The sequence below is a fragment of the Aulostomus chinensis genome, chromosome 4 (assembly GCF_037954235.1).
Source record: "Aulostomus chinensis isolate RoL2024-O1b breed Wild chromosome 4, RoL_Achi_v1.0, whole genome shotgun sequence".
In the NCBI taxonomy this organism is placed as follows: Eukaryota; Metazoa; Chordata; class Actinopteri; order Syngnathiformes; family Aulostomidae; genus Aulostomus; species Aulostomus chinensis.
In genome coordinates this window covers 21,636,361-21,642,964 of record NC_141323.1, presented here as the reverse complement: position 1 = coordinate 21,642,964, position 6,604 = coordinate 21,636,361, and the positions used below count along the sequence as shown (strand labels likewise).

The 6,604-nt window shown below is 43.1% G+C and overlaps 2 non-coding genes across 2 annotated transcripts; both read right to left on the bottom strand.

The window, feature by feature from the left end:
* Positions 1-3,393: 3,393 nt before the first annotated feature.
* On the bottom strand, positions 3,394-3,466 carry trnaf-gaa (transfer RNA phenylalanine (anticodon GAA)). The gene has a single exon. It is a non-coding gene; the product is annotated as a tRNA-Phe (tRNA).
* A 2,592-nt stretch (positions 3,467-6,058) lies between these two features.
* trnas-aga (transfer RNA serine (anticodon AGA)) lies at positions 6,059-6,140 on the bottom strand. Its single transcript has one exon. It is a non-coding gene; the product is annotated as a tRNA-Ser (tRNA).
* Between the last annotated feature and the right edge of the window lie 464 nt (positions 6,141-6,604).

The following is a 6,604-nucleotide window of genomic DNA, read 5'->3' as shown; positions in this document are numbered from 1 at the left end:
CATTGACATGTGGTCAAAATGTCTTGTGTTTCCTGAAATTAACTGAGTGCTGCTCAGTAAAGTTGACATGACTTGAGATTCTATTCCTGCTTGGTCCATTTCAACATTCTTATCCTTCCTATCATTGGAGATGAAGTATCAGTCAGGGCTGTACTTGATTAGTACTGCATATAGTACACATCAGTCACTGCCATTACACAGTGGAATGGAAGTTGAAATACTGTTGACCAGCAAGCTGAAAACTGTTGTGGTATTTGACAATTCTATTGTTTCTGAATGAAAATCATGTGAAGGAGAATCATTGAGACATCCTAAAAATGGCTGAGGTCTGCTGAGCTGCAGCAGGTCTGAGCTGCTTTTGATGCCCAGATGATGAGGAGGCAGTGAATGTTGGGTTTGGTGGAGCTGAAAAAATGCTGCAGGTGTTGAGAGGTCTGCTGGTGTCCAGGACTTCCTCTCCAGTTCTCAGCTTCTCCCTGCAGTTCCCACAAACACCACAACAGTCCTGGAACCCCTGCAGATGGTGGAGGACCATGATGACCCCGATGCACCATCAGGCCATCAAAAACCAGTCCTGATGATCAAAAAGGTCCCTCCACTCATCCAGCGTCAACTCTAGAAGAAGCTTCTGGAACAGATGAGCAAACGCACTCAACTAGAAATCATGATTTAAACACAATGTTGATTTTTACAATTTCCTTCAATGTTTTAAAAACCATCAAAGTAGACAGAAGCCCAGATGGTCCAAACCTGTTTCCTGTCTCCTGCCATTGTGGAGAGCCTCTGTTCTGTCCTGCTGCTGTCCAGTTGTCTCTACTGAGCTCCTCTGCTGGTTCCACCTTGAAGAGGGTCTGAGCTAAAATTGAACCTTGGGGAACTTCAACCTTTGATCTCAGAGTTTTGTGTTTGATTTTAGAATTCTTTCTTTGATCTCATCTGAGACAAAGACATGGAAGCTCAATCTGATGTTGAGGAGGCCGTGATCGTATAGTGGTTAGTACTCTGTGTTGTGGCCGCAACAACCCCGGTTCGACTCCGGGTCACGGCAGCATGAGACAAATTTCTTGTGTGTATTGATGGACACAAACCAAGCAGAAATTTCCCACAATGCAATAGGGCGGTGTTTGGTCAGTGTTGAGCAGGCGTCAGTCTGACAATGATGTCATATTATTTTGTTATCACTTGACCAGACCCAAAAGTAGGCTCCAGGTATCAGTTTCTTCTCAATGCTAATATCTGCTAGCTTAGTCTGCTACTTTGATGGCTCTGACTACAAAAAGGTCCAGACCCCTGGATATGGTGGTTCCTCCCTAAACGTAGATTCTGTCAGCTCATGTTTTGAAATCAACTCACCATGAACACAAGTAGATTTCAATGGACTGCAAATGTGTCTCATTTAATGGTAAACATGTCAAATATAAATTCCATCACCTGAGGAGGTCTGCTGCTGGAATTAAGCTCCAGATATTCACAAGATATTTTATATCTTAAAATAAAGCATTTTTATATTTGATTTATTATTCATTAGCCTGCTTCATGTGGTGTGATTTTATGTGTCCTATATTGAATCGAACTTTGTAAACGATCGTCCCTGAGGATGTTGAATGATGTCAAAAAAGTGTTCTCTCAGCTCTCCTTTCCTCTAAATAGAGGAGTCTCTGCTGAGGTCGTTCCCTCTCAGAGTCCTGACGTCTATTCAGATGCACCGAGAGACTCAGGCAAACAGAAGACAAGGGCAAGTGAAGTAACCTGAAAATGAGAGGGAAGGTTCGACATCAAACTAAAACAGGAAGAACAGGACACAAATGGGATATCAAAATAAGAGAGACAGAAGATGGAACTCCATTTCCTTTCTGAGTCTGAGTCACAGGATTGATAGAGTAAAAATAAATGTCCTACCACAAAATCTCTTTCTAGTTCCAGGACCAACTGGAGAAATTGCCTTCAAAACCGTTTCTGAATTGAACAAAATGCTTTCCAGATTTATCTTGCAGGGGAAGAAACCCAGGCTCAAATTTAAACCACGACATGAATGAGCCCCAGTTCCTGCTGTACTGGCCCATCAAAATCTGGAAAAACGTTTCCGTAAAGTCCAAATCTCAATGAATAATTTGGAATGTTAACAGGAGAATATCACTACAAGTCATTTAATGATGTGCTTTTAATCCTGGGTTCAAGCCTCATGAAATGAACCCTAGGTTTAAATCCTGGATTCAAAGAGAGTAACAACTTTCTACTCACTTGTGGAAAATGGAAATTTAAAAGATTTGAAAGCCTGAGAAGAGAATATCACTGAGAAAGTCTGACTTTTTAGAATCCTCTTAGGTGAGCAATTATTTTAGAACACGACATCAGAAATGAAACAGACTTTAATGATCCAATGCTGAAAATATTCTTGGCTGCCCATCAAGAAACAAGAAAAACCTCATATCGTATGTTGTTTTCCGTTTGACCTGATTCTTGGTTGTCAACTAACTGCTCATTGGCTTTCTTGATGGAACAACAAAAGCAAAAGTTGAAGACTTTGAATATCCAGGCCTCTGGCCTGATTCTCAGCTGTCATTTAAATTTCACATGAACTCAGTGTCCAAGCAAATATCTGGTGGGCTAAAATTACTTTTGTCGTTCTGTTGACTTTTTCCATAAGACGTCTGGAAAAGTATTATAACACAGTTCATGTTCCCAATGTTGGACTACGCTGGTGGTTTCTATGGGAACACTGGTGACGGCCCCAGGCCTGGGTCCTATGCAGCGTTGTGTGTGCAGGGTCCTGTTGGTGGGTGTGTTTGTGTCTTTGCAGGTTTGACGTCCTCAACAGTCAGGTTCCTTCATACCTGACAGAGCTCACAGGTGAACCCTGCCTCTCGCCCATAAATGCTGGGATAGGCTCCAGCCCCCCTGCAACCATTAATGTGGGTGTTTTGTTAATTGCATGCCACATGAAATTATTATTGGTCACTTTTCTAGCAACAGTCTCACAGTGGCAAGACAAGAACACTTCTGCTTTTGATGATGACAGTTTGTTCAACACTAAACTTCATCCAGTACCATGTTGTCAAACACTGGAACATCCACAGCACCTGAACAGGGACTTGAACCCTGGACCCTCTGATTAAAAGTCTGATGCTCTACCGTCTGAGCTACTCAGGCTCTTTCTACAGAATTTAGACAGGAAAAGAAACACCTGTGAAGGTCAAACTGATGCTTTCTTGACTTGTTCAATACTCCATGTTAAAGTCCACCATGCTTTTGATTGGCACTGATTCTCTGTGGCAAAATCCAACAAGAGGCTCCAAAAATGTCTTGAATGTCATAAGAATGCACAGGACAAGATGGTAGTTTCCTTCATGTCTGCAGTTCCTCCACTGGAAAGTAAAGTCAATGCTGTTCCTCTGCTGAAACCTGGGATCGGACCAGGGACCTTTAGATCTTCAGTCTAACGCTCTCCCAACTGAGCTATTTCAGCTCTGAGGGAGGGCCCTGCTTCTCTCATTTTATAATCTCTTCCACTCTCACTAGAACTTAGAGAGGATTTGAGCTTCTGAAGTCATGACACATTGAACAGTTCTATAGGACCATTTTTGATGAATGTCTGAATCACACAAGCCTTTTTTGTTTGTCTTCTTCCCAGTTGCCTCAACATTGTGTGAGCCAATAATTCCACATCTGTACCAGACAAACCTCTGGTTGGTGGGTTTTCTGGATCTTTCTGTTCTAACAGTGTCTTTTGTCTTAATTATGCCACTTTCACATGATACAAACACAAAATGAAAAGCAGAAAAAGCCAGAACCCAAAATATGGATTTGCAAGGTCAAACAAACAACAACCAGTCAAGCAAATGAAACCAACAGAAAACAACTACTGGTTCAAAACCAGTAAAAAACAAAAACAGAGGAAAAGTCTCTGTGTGCAAGAACATGTGTGTGTGTGTGTGTGTGTGTGTTTAGATGCGTGTGTGTGTGTGTGTGTTTAGATGCGTGTGTGTCAAAAACTGACAACATGAGCCAACAGTGGTGTTGTCTGTCAAAGAGGTGGAGCTCTGTCCTTCACCTGCAAGATTTCAGCAGGCAGCTCAGGTCTAGTTTTCTTCACTGTGCCACCATGATAAGTTTCCTCCTGAGAAGTTCTTGTCCAAGGTCATAGCTGGTAAAAGAATTGTCACAGTGATACTGGGACCCTGCAGTCCAGTCGTCATATCCAGGACCACACTGGACATGGCCGTCTTTGTTTGTTTTGTTGTTGTGCAACGTGAGAGAACGTGACAGACCATTTTATACCAAAGAGAGGCTCTGTGTGTGTGTGTGTGTGTGTGTGTGTGTGTGTGTGTGACCATGTTAAATTCTTTTAAATAAATGTGTTTCAACCTGCTATTATTTGTATGCTGTGTGATTTCTGAAAACCAAGACTAACTAAGCGCGCTGACCGATTGAGCCACAGAGACTCTGAGTCTCCTGCTTTTCATGAAGAGTTTTCAGGCTAATTTCAGAGTGTGAGGTCCACACTGCACATTTGAGGGAACATGAGGGACAGCTGAGAGTCTGACTGTCATGGCGAAAGCCTTCAGCACTAGAACTGAAACAGCCCCCACCATCTTAACCCCCCCAGACCAAACATCATCGTCCAGCCTCCAACCAGAGGTCCATCAGTTATCATGGGAGCCACGTGTGGAGTCTGGATTCTTTTCTAGAATGAGACGGCAATGACAGTCCTGCCAAGTGACATCACTGACATGAATGGATGACTTCAGTGCATCCAATTACCAAGTGCACTGCAGCAGTCCTTGTTGCTGTCTGCTGTTGTGTCACAGCAAAGTCTTTGGTGCTGGGATGAGGTCATGGAGACGATCTGGGAGCAGTCCTGATGTTAAATGGACAAAATGTGTCAACATGAAATAAAATTGGAAACCTATTTGAAGCCTTATTTTGTGTTTGATGGACATTTTTTTAAATCTCTAATGACTTGTTTTAACTGAACCTACTGGATCCTGTGGTGCCTGATGAGGAGACAACTTGCAACTCTCTTCTGGCAGGCCTCCCTGCATGCTCATTCAAGCCTCTGCAGATGATCCAGAATGCAGCAGCACGCCTGGTGCTTCCAGCCCAGCGCTGCTCCAAATCTCTAGCCAGACTCTTCTCTTCTGTTGTTCCCAAATGGTGGAACAAACTACCCAACTCTGTGCGTTCTGCTGAGTCCCTTTCTACTTTTAAGAGACAATTGAAGACTCAATTGTTCAGAGAGCACCGAGGCACTTGACCTGACTCTTCTCCTCTTTGTGCTGTGGGGTAGAATAAGTCAGAGGGTCCAAGACCCAGCACTTAGTGATTATGTAGCACTAACTGTGTTGTGTGATGTTGTATGTCTGTCAAAAAAAAAGAAAAAAAAAAAGGGAGGGGGGGGCGACACTTCTTCTGCCACTAGATGGCGGTAGCTGTGACCAAATCACAACTGAAGCACTTTTGCGCTTCCTATGGACTTTTCCTTAATTAAGTCTAAATTCTTGCTTGTGTTGTACGTCGCTTTGGACAAAAGCGTCTGCTAAATGAAATTGTAGAATTGTAGAATTGTAGAACTTGGGTACAAAGTTGAAGAGAAGGGTTTTTGAAGGGGAGGGGATTTTTTTTCCAGTGTTGTAAATCAAAATAACTACAACGACATGATAGAATTTCTCAAAATGTCCTGACTAAGATGGATTCCAAACCAAATCAGCTGTCACAAGGGAAAGTCTGCATGTAAACACACACACACACACACACACACCAACTGACATTCCCAGGGACTAAACCAAACCAATTCCTACGTAACCCTAAGCTCCACCTCAGTTCCAGATGAAACTGGTTGAACATGGAACCGTCCCACTTGGAACATTTCCATCACCTTCACCACCACTGGAGTATCAACAAAGATTTTGGTCAACACCAGAATGGTTGAGACAAGACAACATGCTACCAATCCTCTCTCTCTCCCTCATCATCAGCTGCTACAGCCCTTGAAAGAAAACCTTTGACACATGGACCTAAAGTAGGAGCAGATGTTGTCTCCTCTGGAACAGCAGTTTAACGTTGTTGGCAGGACTCGAACCTGCGCGGGGAGACCCCAATGGATTTCTAGTCCATCGCCTTAACCACTCGGCCACAACAACTACACTCCCATGCACATGAGTAGAGGATTGATATTCAACAATTAATCTTCTACACAGCACAGGAGATTTTTTTTTATCTTCTCACAAACACAAACTATTTGTGTGTGTGTGTGTGTGTGTGTGTGTGTGTGTGTGTGTGTGTGTGTGTGTGTGTGTGTTGTTTACCAGCAAGCTGAAAACTGTTGTGGTTTTTGACAATTCTATTGTTTCTGAATAAAAATCATGTGAAGGGACTTCCGGTGACGCCATGATGTAGAAGACACGAGGGAGAATTTCTCTGAGAGAAAACTTATGTAAAAATAGCTCTTTAACGTGATATTAGCAGCAGAAAGGGGTCGAGGACGCGGATAATCAGAGACTAAAGATAAGAGAAATAAAATGGACAAAAAAGGGAAGTCAGCTAAGAAAGAAAATGCGAATGATACAGGCGCCGGCGGAGCGCGGAGCGCCGCACCGGGGATGGC